At 34.2% G+C, this 24,354-nt stretch overlaps 1 non-coding gene across 1 annotated transcript; it reads right to left on the bottom strand.

Annotated features, from left to right (window-relative positions):
* Positions 1–5,025: 5,025 nt before the first annotated feature.
* LOC139894714 (small nucleolar RNA R71) lies at positions 5,026–5,132 on the bottom strand. The gene has a single exon (XR_011775200.1). It is a non-coding gene; the product is annotated as a small nucleolar RNA R71 (small nucleolar RNA).
* Between the last annotated feature and the right edge of the window lie 19,222 nt (positions 5,133–24,354).

The following is a 24,354-nucleotide window of genomic DNA, read 5'->3' as shown; positions in this document are numbered from 1 at the left end:
GGAAACACTTAATCATGTAAATAACAATTTCATTTAATATATATATAAACATGGAAAATTTCGGGTCACTACACTAACCGCGGTGACCGTACCTGATATTGCATATTTCACATACGTTTATCTTAGAAATATCCGTAATATTTTGGTCCTTTGGATACGGTTTGGAGATGATTTGATGGTATTTTTGAAGAATAGAGTTCGAGAGCTACAAAGAGTATAAATTTGGTTATTTGAGCATTTCGAGGTACATTATTCATCAGTTTATCATAAGGTACCAGTTATGTTAGTTCGTGTCGCGTTTTCTTGCGTTATTAATAAGTTTCAAATTAGAATCCGCTACAGAGCAAGGTTGTGGCGCAAGAGTTGTGTGTCGCGATGCGAGCAAAGGTTCAAAATAAACGTCGAACGTTTTTCAACTTGGTGAAGTTTTTCTCAGCTGATGGTCGCGACGCGAGGGTTTTAGACCGCTACACGACATGAAGTAATAATTTGATGTCGAGCCTTTTGGGAAGATTAGGTACAGCTTTAGGCTCAATGTCACGACGCGACCATTCCTTGTCGCGGCGCGACCAAATGGCGGTTTCGGCATGCAGTTTTACGTATAAAAGGGTCAAATAACCCTAAATTTAATCACTCATTATTCAGCCAATTTTGAGAGCATAGGGTGCGATTTTCGGTGTGCTTTGGAGACTTCCATCATCAATTTCACCTTAATCATTCTAGGATCAAGGAGTGCTTCTTCCCCCTTTCAAGATTCATTTCTTTGATTAGATTTATCTCTATTGATCATCATGAATTCTATTAACTTTGTTAAAAAAAATTTAGCCATGATTGTTGGCTAAATACGTTAATACTTGTCTAGATTGTATACTCTTATGTGTTGGATGATACTTTAATGTTTTATTGATTCATGCATGATATTTTTGTGGGTGTTGATTATTGTTATCAGGATTAACCCTGTTTCAATTTAGTGCATTAGTTTCCAATTTCTTTGTCTTAACCAATTGGGTGCTTACTGGACCAAGGGGGTAAACCGGGTAACATAGATTGAACAAAACAGGTGTGAATTGTTTGGAGCGAACTGATAATGCTAAAAACGAATATATATTTCATAGCATTATCCTTCAAGAAAGACCAGCTTTTAGTTGCAATTGTTCTATTTACAAGTGATATTCGTTTAAATAATAAAAGGTGAAGACAAAAGACAGATTCGACGATTTGAAGACGCAAATGACCAAAACGCTAAAAAGTTCAAAGTACAATCAAAATGGTTCAAATTATTGATGAGAAACATCTAAAAATTACAAGAGTACAAGCCACGAAATGCAAAGTACAAGATATCTAAATGTACGAAAGGACGTTCGAAAATCCAGAACCGGGACATGAACCGAGTAACAACGTACGACTCAACGGAGCTAAAATTACAAGTCAACTATGAATAAGAATATAATTTATATATATATATATAATTATATAAAATTATATATATTATATTATATATTAAATAAATCGAGCAGTCCACGTTTTAAATTAATGATTGAGCCTTGACAGCCTGTCCATGCGATCGCATGGCAGATGAACTAGATGCCCATGCGGTCGCATGAGCCCTAAAGTTTGGCCAAGTCTATAAATAGCAGCAAATTCGACGAGTTATGTACACCTTATTCTATCTTATCTCTCACTCTCTCAGTTATATTTATATTTATATTTATAATTTTAATTTTAATATTAAGTTAATAATAATAAGGTTATTGTAGCGAATGTTTAAGGTTTTGTAAGTCGAAACTCTGTCCGTGTAACACTACGCGATTAATACTCATTGCAAGTTATGTTCAACCTTTTTAAATTAATGTCTCGTAGCTAAGTTATTATTATGTTTATTTAAGCCGAAGTAATCGTGATGTTGGACTAAATATTAAAGACGGGGTTATTGGGCTTTGGACCATAATTGGGGTTTGGACAAAAGACCGACACTTGTGGAAATTGGACTATGGGCTATTAATGGGCTTTATATTTAATTAGCTAAATGATATCTTGTTAATTTAATATAAATGTTACAATTTGACATATCTATGTATAACCACATACGCTTGACTGGGTACGGTGGGCGGGATATTTATAAATACTAATAATTGTTCATTTGACCGGACACGGGGATGGATTAATAGTCAATGGACTCATTAAAACAGGGGTGGATTACATTCAAGGGTAATTGGCGTAATTGTTAACAAAGTATTAAAATCTTGGATTACACGCAGTCGATAACCTGGTGTAATCATTAACAAAGTATTAAGACCTTCTTACAGTTTAAGTCCCCAATTAGTTGCAATATTTGACTTTGGGAATAAGGATAATTTGGTGAAGACCCTCGCACTTTATAATTTTGACCGATGGACTATTATGGATAAAACCAGATGGACTTATCAAATAATCCAGGACAAAGGACAATTAACCCTTGGTAATAAATTAAAATTAACACGTCAAACATCATGATTACGGAAGTTTAAATAAGCATAATTCTTTTATTTTATATCTCATCGTACTTTTATTTACCGTCATTCTACATTATCGCACTTTTAATTATTGCACTTTTAATTATGGTACTTTTATTTTATCGCACTTTTATTTATCGTCATTTAATTTACGCTTTAAATTAAGTTCTATTTGTTTTTAATATTTTGCATTAGGACTTAAAATGGACAAACCGGTCATTAAACGGTAAAACCCCCCTTTTATAATAATAATAATACTACTTATATATATATATATATATATATATATATATATATATATATATATATATATATATATATATATATATATATATATATATATATATATATATTTATACAAATATAGTTGTAAAAAATATAGTGTACGCAATAAGTGGATCCCTGTGGAACGAACTGGACTTACTAAAAACTACACTGCTCTACGATTAGGTACACTGCCTATAAGTGTTGTAGCAAGGATTAGGTATATCCATTCTATAAATAAATAAATAACTTGTGTAAATTGTATCGTATTTAATAGTATTTCGTAGCAAAAATAATAGAATTTCGTACCCCTCTGCTTTAACATCAAGTATTTTTGGCGCCGCTGCCGGGGACCCAAAAGCGAAACGCTATAATAAAAAAAAATATTTAGTTTTAATCTATTTTTGTAAAAATACAATAAGTTTTAAACATAAAAATATAAAATATATAAAAAAGTATATTTATCTATTTAAGTGTTTAAATAAAAATAAAATATATTTTATATATAAAAGTATTTTTAGCTCTTAAAAATATAATTTTAATTATAACTTATATATTAATTTTGTAAAACTAAAAAAAAAAACACTGAACCTGCAAAAATTTCTGCCTGCAACATTCTTAACCTTCATCTCCATGCGACCGCATGGCTTCAAAGCTTAAACCCCATGCGATCGCATGGGGTGGTCTGACACCTGATCCTCGTACAACATTTAATAGGGTGAGGGTTTAATTATTATTATTATTAATTAATTAATATTAGGGTTTAATTTAATAATAGTTAGTTTTAGTTTTAATTAATTTTGTATTTTGTATTTTAAGTTTTAGTTAGTTTTATTAATTATATAAATTTAGTACTTTTATAAAATATAATATAAAAATAATATTTTTATAAAATTTGTATTTTTATCATTTTAGTTATAATTTGTATTTTTATCATTTATCGTTCGTAATTAGTTTTAAACTTAGTTTTTGCTGTAGTTATTTTATATTTCTAGATTTTTTTTAAACTTAGTTTTTGCTGTAGTTATTTTATATTTCTAGATTTTTAGGCTTTGCCGTAAAATCCTTTAAGTACTTTTTCTTTAGATTACGATTTAGGTGCTTTAGAATTTTGCGACGCAGTTTTAAATAAATTTTAGTGCCTTATAAGTTACAGCCGTTTTGGATTTAGAATTCCTTTAAGCTTTAATACCTTTAGATGCAAGTTTTAATACTTAATTTTTAGACTTTTAAGTTTCGATGCTTTACTTTCTTATTATTATTTTTCGACTTTTTATTTTTCGACGCGCCCTTTTTCTTTCTCATTTCTACACTCTAGTTTTTAGGACATAGATTCTTATTCTCTTTAAATTTTGACGAAAAATTATTTTAAGCAATTAAATTGATAGACATCCAAAATTTTCTGCTTCGTAGTAATAGTTGGATTTGTTAGTGGCTGAGTTGTGGATTTTCCGACTTAAAGGATCCTGGCTCCCTGCTGCATCTTTTGGCTATTCGAAACGTGGGCAAAAGCAGAAAAGTCTATTAATTTGATAACTTATATAATTTCTAATAGGATATTCAGTGAATGTACCGAGCAAAACGTTCATCACCTTTCATACGTTCACCACCTGTAACTCGATCAAGACATCTAGCCAATATTGTCGCCGTTGATTTTTCTTTAAAATCATCATCAAGTCGAACAAGTACTCCAATTCAAATTTTTGATAATCCATTTTTTGAACCCGACCTCACAATTGAGAACCCGGAGGATATTCAAGGACAATTCAGAGATCCTGAATCTCTAATCATTCCTCCTGAACCATAAATTATACAACCAGAGGTTGTCGAGGAAGAAACCATTAAATCAGAATCCTCTAGTGATTCAGATTCAACAAATTCAATCATGGAAAATCCGGAACTTCTAAGTATGGAAGATCGAATGAGAGCCACACGCACAGGCCAAGGTCATGCCATTACTCAACCAGACATTAATGCACGAGATCATGAAATCAAAGGAAAAATCCTACACATGGTAACTAATCAATGTCAATTTAGTGGTACGCCAAAAGAAGATCCAAACGAACATCTTCGAACCTTTAATAGGATCTGTACTCTATTTAAAATCAGAGAAGTTGAGGATGAACAGATCTATCTCATGTTGTTTCCCTAGACTTTAAAGGGAGAAGCCAAAGATTGGTTAGAATCGTTACCTGAAGGAGCGATTGATACATGGGATGTTTTAGTTGAGAAATTTCTTAAAAGATTCTTTCCGACATCTAAAGCCGTGAGACTTGAAGGAGAAATTGTTACGTTCACTCAAAAACCAAATGAAACGTTATATGAAGCGTGGACAAGATTCGGAAAGTTGTTGAGAGGATGTCCTCAACACGGTTTAGACACTTATCAAATAGTACAAATATTCTACCAAGGCGTCGACGTTGCTACACGAAAATACATCGACACAGCAGCTGGTGGTTCCATTATGAAGAAAACCGCAACTGAAGCTCACAAAATTATTGATAACGCAGCATCCCACTCACATGAGTGGCATCAAGAAAAAGATATCTTTCGTTCATCTAAAGCGGCTAGAGCCGATTCTAGCCATGACTTTGATTCCATTTCCGCAAAGTTAGATGCTTTCAAGAGATGAATGGAAAAGATGACTAAAGATTTTCACGCAATACGAATTAGTTGTGAGCAGTGTGGAGGACCAATTTGACAAAAGATTGTCTCAGTGTTGAACAAACAATGGAACAAAGAGAGAATGTTTCATATATGAACCAAAGGCCTGGAAATAATTATCAAAATAATTATCAACCGCCAAGACCAAACTACAATCAAAATCAGAATTATAACCGAACTGTTCCATACACAACCAACAAGGTCCTAGCAATCAACAAGTATCTAATAATACTTACAACCAGCAAAGACCTACTTTTCCAAATAAACCACCACAAATCGGTGATAAAAAGCCAAATTTAGAAGATATGATATCAAAGCTAGTTGAATCTCAAACGCAGTTTTTCTCATCTCAGAAACAAACTAATGAACAAAATGCTCAAGCATTTAGAAATCAACAAGCTTCAATCCAAAATCTGGAACAAGAAGTAAGTAACCTAGCAAGGTTAATTGGAGAAAGAAAATCGGGGAGTTTACCCAGCGATGCAAATGCTAACCCCCGAAATGAAACAGCTAAAGCCATTACCACAAGAAGTGGTATTACACTTAAACCACTTGAAATACCTGTAATTTCTGATGACTCTATTCCTACTACACAGGAACCATAGCCTGAGCAAGAGAAGGAATCAGAACCGGTAGTTGAAAAGGTTAATGAAGATAACACTGTTAAGGCAAAGCCTTATGTTAAACCATACCAACCACCTCTTCCTTACCCGAGTAAAATGAGAAAAGAAAGACTTGAAGCCGAGTAATCCAAATTCTTGGATATGTTTAAACAAATAAATGTCAATCTTCCTTTCATTGATGTGATTTCAGGAATGCCAAGATATGCTAAATTCTTGAAAGATCTAATCACAAATAGAAGAAAAAGGGAAGAACTTTTGGCTGTTACAATGAATGCTAATTGTTCTGCAGTGCTGTTGAATAAGATACCAGAAAAATTATCAGATCCAGGAAGTTTCACAATTCCATATTTTTTGGGTAGTCTTAGTTCAATAGAAGCATTGGCAGACTTAGGTGCTAGTATAAATTTAATGCCATATTCATTATACGCTAAACTAGACCTTGGAGAATTGAAACCAACATGAATAAGCATACAACTAGCCGATCGATCAATAAAATATCCTAGAGGGATAATGGAGAACATGCTAGTTAAAGTTGGTACTTTAGTATTTCCAGTAGACTTTGTTATTCTGGACATGGAAGAAGATTCCCAAGTTCCTCTCATATTAGGAAGACCATTCTTAAACACGGCTAAAGCAATAATAGACGTGTTTGGTAAGAAACTGACCCTAAGTATAGAGGATGAGAGTGTTACTTTTTCTGTTGATAGAGCCATGCAACAACCGCAATCTACAGATGATACAAGTTATTATATTCAAACTATAGATTCACAAGAAGAATTGTTACAAGAATTTCCAGAATTACAAGGAACAAGAGAATTTTCTTTAGGAGAAGGAACTGAACCAATTGAAGAAGTTGAAATGTTAGCTACACTAATGGCTAATGAATACGAACCAATAACAGAAGAACTTCAAATGCTAAAAGAGGAAGACATACAAATCATCGATAGAAGAACCACCGACATTAGAGTTAAAGCCACTTCTAAACCATTTGGAATACGCTTATTTACATGGTGAATCTGAATTACCTGTAATAAACTCGTCTTCTCTTACGTGAAATGAAAAATCTCAACTCGTTTCTGTGCTAAAAGCTCATAAACCAGCTATTACATGGAAGATTCATGACATTAAAGGTATTAGTCCTTCGTATTGCACACATAAAATCCTTATGGAAGAAGGTCATAAAACATATGTGCAACGCCAACGAAGACTAAATCCAAATATGCAAGATGTTGTTAAGAAAGAAATTATTAAACTGCTCGATGCAGGTTTAATTTATCCAATCTCTGATAGTCCATGGGTAAGTCCAGTTCAATGTGTACCTAAGAAGGGTGGCATCACTGTCATGACAAATGAAAAAGAAGAGCTTATTCCTACTAGGACTGTAACGGGATGACGTGTTTGTATTGATTATAGAAAATTAAATGACGCCACCAGAAAAGATCACTTTCCCTTACCTTTTATTGATCAAATATTGGAAAGGTTAGCTGGGAATAGTTACTATTGTTTTCTTAACGATTTCTCCGGATACTTTCAAATTCCAATAGCACCCGAGGACCAAGAGAAAACCACCTTCACATGCCCTTATGGTACTTTTGCTTAAAAACGCATGCCATTTAGACTTTGCAACGCCCCTGCAACTTTTCAAAGGTGCATGATGGCGATTTTTCACGACATGATAGAAGAATGCATGGAAGTTTTCATGGATGACTTTTCAGTCTTCGGTGATACTTTGAAACCTGTCTAATTAATCTTGAACGAATGCTTATTAGATGCGAGAAATCAAATCTAGTTCTTAATTGGGAGAAATGCCATTTCATGGTTAAAGAAGGCATCATTCTTGGTCATAAAATTTCAAGAGAAGGAATTGAAGTGGATAGAGCTAAAGTATATGTAATTGCTAAACTTCCACATCCCACCAATGTTAGAGGAGTTAGGAGTTTTCTAGGGCATGCAGGTTTTTACCGACGTTTCTTAAAAGATTTTTCTAAAATTGCCACTCCTATGAACAAACTCCTAGAAAAAGATGCTCCATTCATCTTTTCAGATGAATGCATCAAATCTTTTAATATTCTTAAAGAAAAATTCACTAATGCGCCAATCATGATAACTTCAAATTGGAATCTACCATTTGAACTCATGTGCGATGCAAGTGATTTTGCAATGGGAGCCGTTTTAGATCAAAGAATTGAAAAACGATTTCAACCTATCTATTACGCTAGTAAGACATTACAAGGAGCACAAACGAATTACACAACTACTGAAAAAGAACTCCTTGCTATTGTCTTTGCTTTTGACAAATTTCGTTCATATTTCGTTCTAGCTAAAACAGTGGTCTATACCGACCATTCTGCTCTTAGATATCTATTTTCAAAATAAGATGCAAAACCACGATTAATTCGTTGGATCTTACTCTTACAAGAATTCGATATTGAAATCCGAGACAAAAAGGGAGCAGAAAATCTCACCGCTGATCATCTTTCTCGTCTTGAAAATCCTGAATTAGAAGTTCTAAATGAATCGGCCATACAAGACAACTTTTCTGATGAATATCTCTTGAAAATCGATTATAATGAAATTCCATGGTTTGCAGACTTTGCAAACTACTTAGTATGTGGATTTCTTGAAAAAGGGTTGTCGTACCAAAAACGAAAGAAATTCTTTAGTGATATAAAACACTATTTTTGGGAAGATCCACATTTTTTTAAAAGTTGTCCCGATGGAATAATACGCCGATGTGTATTCGGGGATGAAGCTAGTAAAATCTTAAACCATTATCACACAGGACCAACAGGAGGGCATTACGGGCCTCAACTCACAGCAAGGAAAGTTTATGACGCTGGATTCTATTGGCCTACAATTTTCAAAGACGCACACCTTCTTTGTAAATCCTGTGATGCATGTCAAAGGGCCAGAAAAATAAGTCAACATGATGAAATGCCACAAAATGTCATTCAAGTATGTGAAGTATTCGACGTTTGGGGTATTGACTTTATGGGTCCATTTTCAAAATCTCATAATAATCTCTACATTCTCGTTGCCATTGATTATGTATCTAAATGGGCGGAAGCACAAACTCTCCCAATTAATGATGCACGAGTTGTAGTCAACTTCTTAAAACGTCTTTTTGCTAGGTTCGGAACACCGAAAGCTTTAATAAGTGATCGGGGTACTCATTTTTGTAATAATCAACTTGAGAAAGTTCTCAAAAGATATGGAGTAACTCATAAAATCTCAACCGCTTATCATCCACAAACAAGTGAACAAGTTGAAAATACCAACCGAGCATTAAAACGTATTCTAGAGAAAACTGTAGGATCAAATTCGAAGGAATGGTCCATGAAATTGGAGGATGCACTCTGGACTTTTAGAACAGCTTACAAAACTCCAATTGGAACCACACCTTTTAAACTCATTTACGGAAAAGCATGTCACCTTCCAGTAGAAATTGAGCACAAAGCATTTTGGGCTTTGAAGACATGTAATCTTGATTTGCATGAAGCCGGTCGTCTACGATTAAGTCAACTAAATGAATTAGAAGAATTAAGACATGATGCATATGAAAATTTGTTAATCTATAAGGAAAGAACGAAGAAATGGCATGATAAAAGAATCAGAAGTTCAAAAGAATTTAAGGAAGGAGACAGAGTTCTTCTTTTCAATTCACGATTCAAGCTATTTCCTGGAAAATTGAAATCAAGATGGTCTGGACCATTTATAGTCAAAAGAGTTTTTCCATACGGAACAATAGAGTTAATAAATTCAAATGGGATTGAATTTAAAGTTAATGGTCACAGAGTTAAACATTACATACATGGTCCGATGGAAGTTGACAATGAAGTTAATCATAATTTCACCACCAAAGAAAACCCTCAGAATGAAAACATAAATATGTTTTCAACAACATATGAAAAACCAAAATTAGAAGTTGGGAGGTTTCAAATTGGAGTGATGAAGAAGAATTTTTATATAGGCCTCCCATTCCAAGAAACAAAGAAAAATATGAACAAGAAGTCCAAGTAGAAATTGAAGAACCAAGAAAAGATCACCCGGAAAAGGTTAACAAACCAACTTCACCTCCTAAATTAGGAGACCCAGGTGAATTTATCATTTCTTGCTTACTTAATGATGGTGCTATGTATAATGGGCTCGCAGATTTAGGAGCAAGTGCGAATGTTATGCCTCTTTCCTTATACAAAAGATTAGGTGTGGGTAAATTAAGACCAACTATCATAGGTGTTCAATCATTTGACCTAACCATTAAACACCCGGTTGGAATAGCCAACAATTTACTTGTTAAAGTGGAAAGTTTGACCTTTGTTGAAGATTTCATAGTTATTAATATGGAGGAAGACCTTGATATTCCTCTAATTTTAGGTCGCCCATTTTTAGCAACCACCGAGGCGTTCTTTGATGTAAGAGAGGGTAGAATGACACTTAGTGATGGTGACAAATCGGTCACCTTTGTGAATCAAAAGTTTAACTCTCCACCAACAAAAACTGTTGAACCAATAAAAATGCCTAAGTGTGGGGAAGATGAAGAAACACCTACTGATGACCTGATAACAAAGAAACCATTGTTGATACAAAATTAGATGAACCTGTTTTTAACAGTTCCACGAAGAAACTTTATAAACGGATTCAAGATGCTAGGATTAAGGGGAACTTTAAGTTATGTAACCGATTAGTATTCAAATTATCGCCTAAAGAAAAGGCGATGTTAGTTGAATTTGTGAATGTTACAGAGGAAATCAACAAATGGATTGAAGCAAAAGTCAGAGATATGCAAGTTGTTGATGGTCCAATTGAAGTTAATAATGAAGTCAATCACAATTTCAAAACCACAGCTAACTAAATGTAATGAGAATCGAATAGTCAATTACAATTTCGAAACCACAGCTAACTAAATGTGATGAGAATCGAATCTTTTAAGGATAATATACTGCTGTCTAGAGATAGATTTTATGTTTTCGTGTAGTTTCCGAAAATGGAATCCGAATGGTCTTTCCCCAGCAGACCCTAAAGAACTAGTCTTGTCCCTCCATTATGAATTTTTGAGTTTTTAGGTTTTACGAGATGAAGAATTCCTTTAATTTGAACCACGGTCTACTACTACATGCTATGATTACTAAACATAATAATAACACTTTCCCGAGTGAATTGGTATCATTCATAAGAGGCAAAATGGACGAAGTGAGGAAAGAACTCAGGAAAGATCATAATAAGATACATTTTGGTAAAGGAAAATCAAAATCCGCAACAAAAAGAAGAGCACGACACCATGAAAGATGTCATAAATGCGGAAAATGGTCACACGAAGGGAAATGTTCGAACAATCAGACACATTCCAATTCTGAATTCGTTACTTTATGCAGAGAAGGACCGTTCATATGTTTAGAAGAAAAGTTATTGAAAACTCGTGGTTACGCCTATGTAGCTATGGAAAACCAAATCGAACGACTCTCCTATGAGTCGATTAAAGCAGGTCTCTGATGTCGGGCAAAAAGTCACATTTTTACCCCTTTTATTAAGCCCTAAAACAATAAAGATTAAAACTTTGTCGGCAAAATTATCGCTTTTTCGGTTGATTTTGTGGATTAAGTAATTACAAAGGCGATGCAAAAAGAATCAAGTAAACGGAGCTAAAACGAAGATTTTAGAGAGAAAATGGTGAAAGACAAGAAATCAAATTACGATCCAGTGAATCAAGGCTGACCAGCACCAGATACGGCCTGCCATACAGCCTGCCAGTATGGAATACGGCCTGCCACATGGCCCAGCAAACGCCCCCAAGAAAACAGCCTGCCAGCCATACGGCCTGCCAAATACGGGCCACCATACGGCCTGCCATACGGCCTGCTAACCGTATTTTGGCAAAAACCTGGTCTATTTAAAGGGTTTTCTCCATCCATTCCAACACACTCAACTTGCAATTCAATTTATATTTTCAATCTTTTAGTTAGTTTTTAGTACTAGTTAGCTTAGCTTTTATTTTTCCGGAGGATATCCCGGCGAGTCCCTGCGATCTCGGGCAGATTTGTTCGGCCTTTTCAGGTTTTTATCCGAAACGCTTGTCTTTTGTATTAAACATGTATTCTTACCTTTTATGTGGAATAATGCGTTCCGATATGGCCATGATAGCTTAATTTATCTGTATGTTGCCATGATAGAAGTTTGGGTTAGCGTAATTATGTTAATATAGTACGATTACTGTTATAATACTGAACTAGGAAGTCTGATAGATTTGTATGCTAGCATCTTAAGGATTTACCAACTTAGGTTGTGATCAGGACTTATCCACCTATATGAAATTAGCTACTTCATAGGATTAAGACCCCTGGTTATACTGTATCTGAAGATTCTATGAACTCGATATGGCCGGAGTTCCCGAGAGGCATCTAATGCACTTTAAGGACACGGAACCTAGGAATTGAGACATGAATGACCTAGTATGCCAATTGACTGCTCCGAAGAGACCTCTTAGGAGCTGTTAATATCTAGTTAGTGCCTTTGCTATATGACCCAAGCCTATTGTATGTTCTTGTCTGATTGTTGCCCTAGGTCTTAGTCATATCAACTGTTTAGGTACTTATTAGGTTTCTATCTACTTTACTATCAGTATGTTAACTGTGATGCTGGATAATGTTTGATTTGTTGTGATATCATTAGTATGATGAAATGGTTGTTAGTTTTTATTTAAGGTTTTGCCAACTTAAACCGACGGACTCCTTCCGTTTGTGATCAGTGTTCGCTCAACACGGCACGTTGTTATTCAGTTACCTAAACTGATAACGAGGGTTAGGATTAGAGCTTAACTCACTAATAAACCTAGTACTTTACTGAGGATAACCTCCGAGGTACTGTTACACTTCAGTTATACGACCAAGTGACATACTTCTCACTGCTCAAAGAGAACTCTGAGAGTTCAGAGATAAGTAGGTCTGTGTAATTGGCTCATCCAACTAGATCTACACCAATCCAAGCATAGTCTTAACATAAGCATAATTACCTTTCTCTAACCCAATACTGATATCTTGGTCAACATTTCCCTGATCTGCATACTCCGGATATCCTCCCACTTTATTTACTTTTCTGCATTTAGGACCTTTAGCTAAAATTAACTACTATATTTTATCCAGGTAATTTAACTAAAAGACAATTATCCACTTGATATTCAATTTGTTAATCAGCAAAAATTCGACACTAGGTTAACTTACACCTTCTACACCTTAGAAAGTAAAAGTAAATTTAGGCCCCGCATAATATAAATAAACAAAACCACTGTGTGCTGCTTTGATCAACTGACTCAGACATCCTGCGGCCTAACGACACCGCACGAATAAAACCGTCCGTTTCGGTCATATCTATTGTAAGCACATCAAGTTTTTCTGGCGCCGTTGCCGGGGAAACGAATATTTTGATCGAGAAAGATTTTAAACAGACAAAGTATTGTTTGGTGGTGTCTAAGAAAGACAATTATACACGGACTTGGTTATTGGATTTTATGAACAGTCTCCAATTATATTGGAACCAAAAGGATCCCGCCTCTCCGTAGTCGGCCTGGCCACCTTGATACGAGTAATCTGTGAAAAGTCCTATCAGTTAAGATATCCGATCAGGTTAGCGACCGAATTTCAAGAATAATTGTTTTTATTAAATTATCGATCCTTTTAGTAAATTAATATTTTCTAAAAATTACTTTTAAGTCTTTTTAAAACAGAAAATCTAAAAAATGGAACAACAAGACACCCTTGCTTCTATGCATAAGTCGTGCTTAGAGGAAAGAGGAGGACCAATCACCTTAGGAACCGAAGAAATTCCTGAAATCAGTTCACACATGATTAAATTAGTCAGTATGATCTGTAAATTTTAAGGATTACCGACTGACGATCCTAACATTTTAAAACTTCATCTTTTTCAATATTCACTTTCTGCTCATGCTTCAGCATGGTTTGACGCACTTAACCCGAATTCAATCCATACATGGGAGGATTTAGCCACTAAATTTCTAAACAAATTTTATCCACCCTCCCTGCAAACCTGTTTAAGAAATGTCATCACTAACTTTTCTCAAAAAGAAAATGAGTCATTGTGTCTAGCATGGAATAGAGTAAAGATGATGCTTAAAAGATGTCTGAATCATTCGTTAAGTCGGACAGACATAATCTGTACGCTTTACAATGGTTTGACCAAGGATGATAAGTCTCTCCTAGACATAGCCTCGCAAGGCAATTTCATGTCTCGAACAGCAGATGAAGCATGGGATCTCTTGAACACAATAGCTGCACAGCAGGAAGACTGGAACAATGAATCTGCTGAGAAGGATGACATCTTCGCTCATACGGTAAAAATGATGGAAACCAGGTTACAAGATCTCACCCTCATCTTCAAAGTTTACCAATTCCTAAAAACCCCGATGCTACTAGAACCAATCTAAGGTATCCTTAACCTAGATGGGCACATAAACAGCAAAATAGCTCGGATCATAATACAATATTCCCGTTGCACAAACCTACTCTCCACTCTATGGAAATTTTAGCTGAATTTATGAAAAAGCAATACATGATAAACCTTCAAGTCATAGAATGCCAGAACAAGTTTGACACTTTGATAAAGACTTTTGAAGAATTAATCACTAATTTTCAGCTTACGCTTAAACGATTAACCACTAAAATTGATATAGAGTGTAGTGAGTTTGATGCCCTAGTAATCACTAGAGGAGGGAAGGATACAACTGTCAATATACCCATACACGATTTTTCCGATAAGGAACCTGTGCCAATTGACCCAGTCGTCAATCCACCGGAACCTATATTGTAGTGACCCAAACTTTTCCATGTTTATATATATTAAATAAAATTGATATTTACATGATTAAGTGTTTCCAACATGTTAAGCAATCAAACTTGTTAAGACTTGATTAATTGAAATAGGTTTCATATAGACAATTGACCACCCAAGTTGACCGGCGATTCACGAACGTTAAAACTTCTAAAAACTATATGATGACATATATATATATATATATATATATATATATATATATATATATATATATATGTATATATATATATATATATATATATATATAGTTAACATGTTATTATGATAAGTAAGTATCTCATTAGGTATTTTAACAATGAGTTATATACATAAAAATGAGACTATTGAATTAAGAAACTCGAAAACGATATATATAACGATTATAGTTATAACAACGTCTTACTAAATACATATGAATCATATTAAGATATTGATACACTATGTTTAATCATGATAAATGATAAGTAAACATGTCATTAAGTGTATTAACAATGAACTACATATGTAAAAACAAGACTACTAACTTAATGATTTCGAAACGAGACATATATGTAACGATTATCGTTGTAACGACATTTAACTGTATATATATCATACTAAGATATATTAATATTTCATAATATCATGAAATGTAATAATTTAACATCTCATTAGATATAATAAACAATGGGTTAACAACATTTAACAAGATCGTTAACTTAAAGGTTTCAAAACAACACTTACATGTAATGACTAACGATGACTTAACGACTCAGTTAAAATGTATATACATGTAGTGTTTTAATATATATTCATACACTTTTGAAAAACTTCAAGACACTTATCAAAGTACTTCTACTTAACAAAAATGCTTACAATTACATCCTCGTTCATTTTCATCAACAATTCTACTCGTATACACCCGTATTCGTACTCGTACAATACACAGCTTCTAAATGTATTTACTATTGGTATATACACTCCAATGATCAGCTCTTAGCAGCCCTTGTGAGTCACTTAACACATGTGGGAACCATCATTTAACATATAGCAAGAAATATCTAACAAAACAACAAACTAGTGGAGCCTATATTGACTCCATACTTCACGTGAATTAGCTCACCACCAACACTTTCATTTTTCAATTTTTATGCATCAAACTAATCTCTCTCAAGTGTTATTCCTTTGTTATAAGTGTTCTTCATCATCTTCATCAAAATCTAGCTCAATCTAGTTCATAAATCATTACATAAACCAAGTTACAAAACAACTACTCAAGAACACACCAACAACACTTCCAAGTTTGCTAGTTTACTTTCAATCTTACAAATCCATTTCAAGTGATCATCCAACCTCAGGAAATCTTTCTTATTTACAGTAAGATATCTTTCTTATACAAGGTAATACTCATATTCAAACTTTGATTCAATTTCTATAACTATAACAATCTTATTTCGAGTGGAAATCTTACTTGAACTTGTTTTCGTGTCATGATTTTGCTTCAAGAACTTTCAAGCCATCCAAGGATCCTTTGAAGCTAGATCTATTTTTCTCATTTCCAGTAGGTTTATCCACAAAACTTAAGGTAGTAATGATGTTCATAACATCATTCAAATCATATATATAAAACTATCTTATTCGAAGGTTTAAACTTGTAATCACTAGAACATAGTTTAGTTAATTCTGAACTTGTTCGCAAACAAAAGTTAATCCTTCTAACTTGACTTTTAAAATCAACTAGACACATGTTCTATATCTATATGATATTCTAACTTAATGATTTAAAACCTGAAAACATGAAAAACACCGTAAAACCGGATATACGCTGTCGTAGTAACACCGCGGGCTGTTTTTGGTTAGTTAATTAAAAACTATGATAATCTTTGATTTAAAAGTTGTTCTTCTGAGAAAATGATTTTTCTTATGAACATGAAACTATATCCAAAAATCATGGTTAAACTCAAAGTGAAAGTATGTTTTTCAAAATGGTCATCAAGACGTCGTTCTTTCGACTGAAATGACTACCTCTTATAATATTGAATTGTAACCTGTATTTCTGACTATAAACTTATACTTTTTATATTTAGATTCATAAACTTAAGTTCAATATGAAACCATAGCAACTTGAAGCACTCAAAACGGATTTAAAACGAAGAAGTTATGGGTAAAACAAGATTGGATAATTTTGTTTGTTGTAGCTACGTGAAAATTGGTAACAAATCTATATTAATCATATCCTAGCTAACTTATATTGTATAATACATATATTCTAATATATTATGTAATCTTAGGATACTATAGACACGTATACAAATGTTTTGACATATCATATCGACCCATGTATATATATTATTTGGAACAACCATAGACACTCTATATGCAGTAATGTTTGAGTTAGCTATACAGGGTTGAGGTTGATTTCAAAAATATATATACTTTGAGTTGTGATCTAGCCTGAGACGTGTATACACTGGGTTGTGGATTGATTCAAGATAATATATATCGATTTATTTTTGTACATCTAAATGTGGACAACTAGTTGTAGGTTACTAACGAGGACAACTGACTTAATAAACTCAAATCATTAAAACGTAATAAAAATGTTGTAAATATATTTTGAACATACTTTGAAATATATGTACATATTTGTTATAGGTTCGTGAATCGACCAGTGGCCAAGTCTTACTTCTCGACGAAGTAAAAATCTGTGAAAGTGAGTTACAGTCCCACTTTTAAAATCTAATATTTTTAGGATGAGAATACATGCAGTTTTATAAATGTTTTACGAAATAGACACAAGTAATTGAAACTACATTATATGGGTGAATGATCGAAGCCGAATATGTCCCTTTTGCTTGGTAGCCTAAGAATTAGTAAATCGATCTACTAATTGACGTGAATCCTAAAGATAGATCTATTGGGCCTAACGAACCACATCCAAAGTACCGGATGCTTTAGTACTTCGAATTCCTTTTTTATCATGTCTGATGGATGTCCCGGAATGATAGCGAATATTCTTATATGCATCTTGTTAATGTCAGTTACCAGGTGTTCACCATATAAATGATTTTTATCTCTATGTATGGGATGTATATTGAAATATGAAATCTTGTGGTCTATTATTACGATTTAATATATATAGGTTAAACCTATAACTCGCCAACATTTTTGTTGACGTTTAAAGCATGTTTATTCCCAGGTGATTATTAAGAGCTTCCGCTGTTGCATGCTAAAATATGGACAAGATTTGGTGTCAACATGCTTGTATAATATTGTTTAAAACTGCATTCGAGATTTACTTTGTTGTAACATATTAATATTGAAAACCAATATGTATTGGTAGTGTGTAAGTATGATATTTTTTAGATTATCATTTCTTGATAATCTAGGTGGTGTCCTTTTAACCTTGTCGATAAAATAAAGGTTATGGTTTGTTTTAAAAACGAATGCAGTCTTTGAAAAACGTCTCATATAGAGGTCAAAACCTCGCAAAGAGATCAATTAATATGAAACGTTTATAATCGATATGAACGGGACATTTCAGTTGGTATCCGAGCGTTAGTCTTAGAAAACCAGAAATTTGCATTAGTGTGTTTTATCGAGTTTGTTAGGATACATTAGTGAGTCTGGACTTCGACCGTGTTTTTCTTTAAAAACGATTGCTTAACACTTTTGTTGGAAACTATATATTATTAACATGTAAATATTATGTGATATATTAACCTCTTAATGTGTTTGATATTGTGTGATAGATGTCTACCACTAGTACAAATCCCATCGACTCACCTAATAATAATGAAGAGTCGAATATATATTGGGAAGATTCACAAGTTCCTGAAGAACCGGAAGAAGAGGAACCGGAAGAAGAAGAGGTTCCGGAGGAGGAAATATTAGGAACCACAGAAAAACAGATAAATAAAAGAAAGTCCTCAACCAACGGACCAAAGTTAAAAATGGTCAATGGTATTTCCGCCAAGGAAGCAAAATATTGGGAAGATTACCAATTTTCTAATGAATCGGATCCCGATGAGGATTCCGATGATGTTATAGAAATTACCTCGACCCAATTTAATAAAGCAAAAGAAAATAATAAGGGAAAAGGTATAAAAATAGAGACACCTTATTCCAACCCCGATGAACTTTATATGTATCGGCAACATTCGTATTTCCTAAATTGTAACAATAACCCGGGAACCTCTAAACCACCAGGTTTTTCTAAACCATTGTGGAAAACGACAGCTCGTATTAGGGGAGCACCATATATCCCTAGGAAATTAGCAAAACGAACCAAGTCCGAAGAAGAAGAAACGAGTGAGTCGGATTAAAGAGTTTTAATCATGTTGTGTAATATATGTAATATAGTGTGCTTGTGCTTTTATGATAAATGTAAAAATTGCTTGTATTGTTTGTTAATTATCTTTTATGAATCTAACCCTCATCTATTTTTATAGTATAAAAACACAAAATGGACGTTAAGGATAGACGACCAAATATTTTAGAAGACCTACCAGGGGATATGATTGATGAAATCTTATCTAGAATCGATCAGAATTCATCGGCATAATTAGTTATGGCGAAATTAACTTGTCAAACATTTGAAAGACTTTCCAGAAATGCCTTAGTTTATAAAAGGCTTTCCTTTGATAGGTGGGGTATATCACATTGGGGAGACCGTAAGTTACGCCGTGTTTTCTTTAAAGCGTTAAATGCGGGGAACCCAAGTGCAATTTTACACTACGGGTTAAGAACCTATTTTGACTCAACATATCCCAACATAGGATTTCGTGAATTAGAAAGAGCTTCTAACATGAAACATAAAGAAGCATGTTATGCTTACGGGTTAGTGATGTTCGCTTCTCACCAAAGTGAGAAAAAGAACATCGGATTACAACTATTAATTGAAATATTCCCACAAGTAACGGACTCAGTAGTTGGGGTGAGAAATAAGGTTTTTAGATTGTTACGAGGCTGTTGGGCATTACGTAACCCTCCTCCTTTTGACGACATTATAACATGTTGTCTAGCCAACGGTCATAACGGTTACTTCCCACAAGACCAAGGATGGGAAGTCGTCTTAGTAAAACCAGAATGCATGACTTGTTTCTGGACTTATGAATTGCGTGTTTTTATTGCCTTTGCTGAACAACTTGCGTATTAACTAAATTTATCTTCAAAATTGTCTTGTATCAAAGTTATTGTGTGCTATATTTCATGTTATATGTAATATAGCGGAATTTTAAGTTTGAAGAATATTTGAATGTGATATATTATTATAATTAGTTTTTCATATGGAATTGTAGTAGTTGAATTGTATATTAGCTACTAAGTATGAACTTAACAGGTAGGTAGTACCCAAATTTAAACTTATAAAACGCTAATATGAAGAAAAAGCTTTTAGAAATGAGTTCATATTATGCTATGAAATACTATTGACTACTCTTAATATTCTGTATGATTAACTCGATTCAGTTGGCTATTTTGAAGGAAATGGCACCGACTACTCGACACACCATGAATATGAGCGAAGAGGAATTTCGTACCTTTCTTGCTGCAAACATAGCCACAGTACAGGCTGCGCTACATAACAACAATAATGCTGAATCTAGCAATGCAGCTAACGGCGCAAGAAATCGTGTAAGATGCTCCTACAAAGAATTCACTGCCTACAAACCTTTGGAATTTGATGGGATGGAACCGAAGGACCAATTGGATTGAAACGGTGGACCGAGAAGGTCGAATCGGTGTTTGCCATAAGTAAGTGTACTGAAGAGGACAAAGTTAAGTACGCTACGCATACCTTCACAGGTACTGCGTTAATGTGGTAGAACACTTATCTTGAACAGGTAGGATAAAATGCTGCTTACGCACTACCGTGGTCGGTATTCAAGCAATTGATGTACGAGCAGTACCGTCCTAGAAATGAATTCAATAAGCTCAAGGTAGAGCTTAGAGAGTTACGAACAAAAGGGTTTGACATTACCACATATGAACGACGATTCATAGAGTTGTGCCCATTGTGTCCAGGAGCGTTCGAAGATGAAGAAGAGAAGATCGACGCGTTTGTAAAAGGGTTACCAGTAAGGATTCAAGAAGATGTGAGTTCACACGATCCCGCTTCCATACAAAAGGCAAGTCGAATGGCTCATAAACTCATAAATCATATTGAGGGAAGAATTAAAGAGCAGGCGGCCGAAGAAGCCAACACAAAAAAACTCAAGAGGAAGTGGGAGGAAAACGGTGACAAGAGTCACCAGTACAACAACAACAACAATTACAACCACAATCGCAACAACTATCCCAACAACCGCAACAACAATCGCAACAATAACCGTAATCCTAACAATAATTACACAAATGTCCTAACAACAACAACAACAATAACAATCCCAATAACAACCTCAATAACAACAACGACAATAAAAACCAAAAACAGCCATGTCAAAGGTGTGAAGAAAATCACCCGGGGTTTTACATGACATTTTGCAACAGGTGTAAAAGAAATGGTCATAGCGCGACAAAGTTTGAGGTCTATGGACCAAGGTTTTACAGAACTAAAGGAACAAATAGTGTCGGAACAAGTAATGCCGGAACGAATAGTGTCGGAGCAAGTAATACCAACGCTGTTTGTTATAAATGTGGAAAACCGGGCCACATTATTAAAAATTCCCCGAATCAGGGGAATACTAATGGGCAGGGCCACGGAAGAGTTTTCAATATTAATGCGGCAGAAGCACAGGAAGACCCGGAGCTTGTTACGGGTACGTTTCTTATTGACGATAAATCTGCTTATGTTTTATTTGATTCGGGTGCAGATAGAAGCTATACGAGTAGAGATTTTTGTGCTAAATTAAGTTGCCCATTGACGCCTTTGGATAATAAAATTTAACTCGAATTAGCAAACGGTAAATTAATTTCAGCAGATAATATATGTCGGGATAGAGAAATTAAACTGGGTGATGATACGTTTAAGATTGATTTAATACCAGTCGAGTTAAGGAGTTTTGATGTAATAATTGGCATGGACTGGTTAAAAAAGGTGAGAGCAGAGGTCGTTTGTTACAAAAATACGATTCGCATTATGCGTGAAAAAGGAAAACCTTTAATGGTGTATGGAGAAAAGAACAACGCGAAGTTAAATCTTATTAGTAGTTTGAAGGCGCAAAAACTAATAAGAAAAGGTTGTTACGTCATTTTAGCACACATCGAGGAAGTTAAACCTGAAGAAAAGAACATCAGTGATGTTCCCGTCGCAAAAGAATTTCCCGATGTATTTCCAAAAGAATTACCAGGATTACCCCCACATCGATCCGTTGAATTTCAAATAGACCTTGTACCAGGAGCTGCACCAATAGCTCGTGCTCTATACAGACTCGCACCCAGCGAAATGAAAGAATTACAAAGTCAGTTACAGGAACTTTTAGAGCGTGATTTCATTCGACCAAGTGCATCACCATGGGGAGCTCCTGTTCTATTTGTCAAGAAGAAAGATGGTACATTCAGGTTGTGTATCGACTACCGAGAGTTGAACAAACTTACCATCAAGAACCGTTACCCATTACCGAGAATCTACGACTTATTTGATCAACTACAAGGCTCGTCGATTTATTCGAAGATCGATTTACGTTCTGGATATCATCAAATGCAGGTGAAGGAGGATGATATTCCGAAGACTGCTTTTAGGACGCGTTACGGTCATTACGAATTTATGGTTATGCCGTTTGAATTGACTAACGAATCAGCTGTGTTCATGGACCTCATGAACCGAGTGTGTGGGCCATATCTTGATAAGTTTGTCATTGTTTTCATCGATGACATACTTATTTACTCGAAGAATGATCAAGAGCAAGAAGAACATTTGAGAAAAGTGCTAGAGTTGCTGAGAAAAGAAAAACTGTACGCTAAGTTTTCAAATTGTGCATTTTGGTTGGAAGAAGTTCAATTCCTCGGTCATATAGTGAAAAAGGAAGGTATTCAGGTGGATCCAGCAAAGATTGAAACAGTTGAAAAGTGGGAAACCCCGAAAACTTCGAAACACATACATCAATTTTTAGGGCTGGCTGGTTATTACAGGAGATTCATCCATGATTTTTCCAAAATAGCAAAACCCTTGACTGCATTAACGCATAAAGGGAAGAAATTTGAATGGAAGGATGAACAAGAGAAAGCATTTCAATTGTTGAAGAAAAAGTTAACTACGGCACCTATATTGTCATTACCTGAAGGGAATGATGATTTTGTGATATATTTTGACGCCTCAAAGCAAGGTCTCGGTTGTGTATTAATGCAACGAATGAAGGTAATTGCTTATGCATCTAGACAATTGAAGATTCACGAGCAGAATTATACGACGCATGATTTGGAATTAAGCGCGGTTGTTTTTGCATTAAAGACTTAGAGGCACTACTTATATTGTAGTGACCCGAACTTTTCCATGTCTATATATATTAATTGAGATTGATATTTACATGATTAAATGTTTCCAACATGTTAAGCAATCAAACTTGTTAAGACTTGATTAATTAAAATATGTTTCATATAGACAATTGACCACCCAAGTTGACCGGCGATTCACGAACGTTAAAACTTGTAAAAACGACATGACGATATATATATGGATATACATATGGTTAACATGAGATTATGATAAGTAAGTATCTCCATAAGTATATTAACAATGAGTTATATACATATAAACAAGACTACTAACTTAAGGATTTCGAAACGAGACATATATGTAACGATTATCGTTGTAACAACATTTAAATGTATATATATCATATTAAGATATATTAATATATCATAATATCATGATAATATAATAATTTAACATCTCATTAGATATAATAAACAATGGGTTAACAACATTAATTGAGATCGTTAACTTAAAGGTTTCAAAACAACACTTACATGTAACGACTAACGATGACTTAACGACTCAGTTAAAATGTATATACATGTAGTGTATTTAGATGTTTTAAAATACTTTTGGAAGACTTCAAGACATATATCAAAACACTCATACTTAACGAAAATGGTTACAGTTACTTTCCCATTCTTTTCTTTCATCAAGAATTCTAGTCGTATTCTTACCCGTATTATACACAGCTTCAAAATGTACTTACTATGGGTATATACCAATAGGAACTAGAATGGGATTCCACTCTTGATTATGTCATGTATGACTAATCAATTTTAACTTCTACCATGAGCTAGTCAACTAACTAGAACTCCTTTTAACCCCACTCACCACTCACCAATTACCACTCATCATTCACTCCATTTCACTTCCAATTCTCTTTCTAATTCTATCTCAACACACACACACTATTATGAATGTATTTTTCCAGTAGTTAATCATCATCTTCATCAAAAATTACTTCAAGAATCAAGCTATAATCATCATAGGAAGAACACTTCAAGAACACTTCAAAAATCCCTTCAAGTTTACTAATTTACTTCCAAGCTTTCTAATCCATTCCAAGTAATCATCTAAGATCAAGAAACCTTTGTTA

Source organism: Rutidosis leptorrhynchoides, chromosome 2 (assembly GCF_046630445.1).
Source record: "Rutidosis leptorrhynchoides isolate AG116_Rl617_1_P2 chromosome 2, CSIRO_AGI_Rlap_v1, whole genome shotgun sequence".
In the NCBI taxonomy this organism is placed as follows: Eukaryota; Viridiplantae; Streptophyta; class Magnoliopsida; order Asterales; family Asteraceae; genus Rutidosis; species Rutidosis leptorrhynchoides.
Note: the sequence above shows the minus strand (reverse complement) of the source record. Positions and strands in the feature narration are given on the sequence as shown.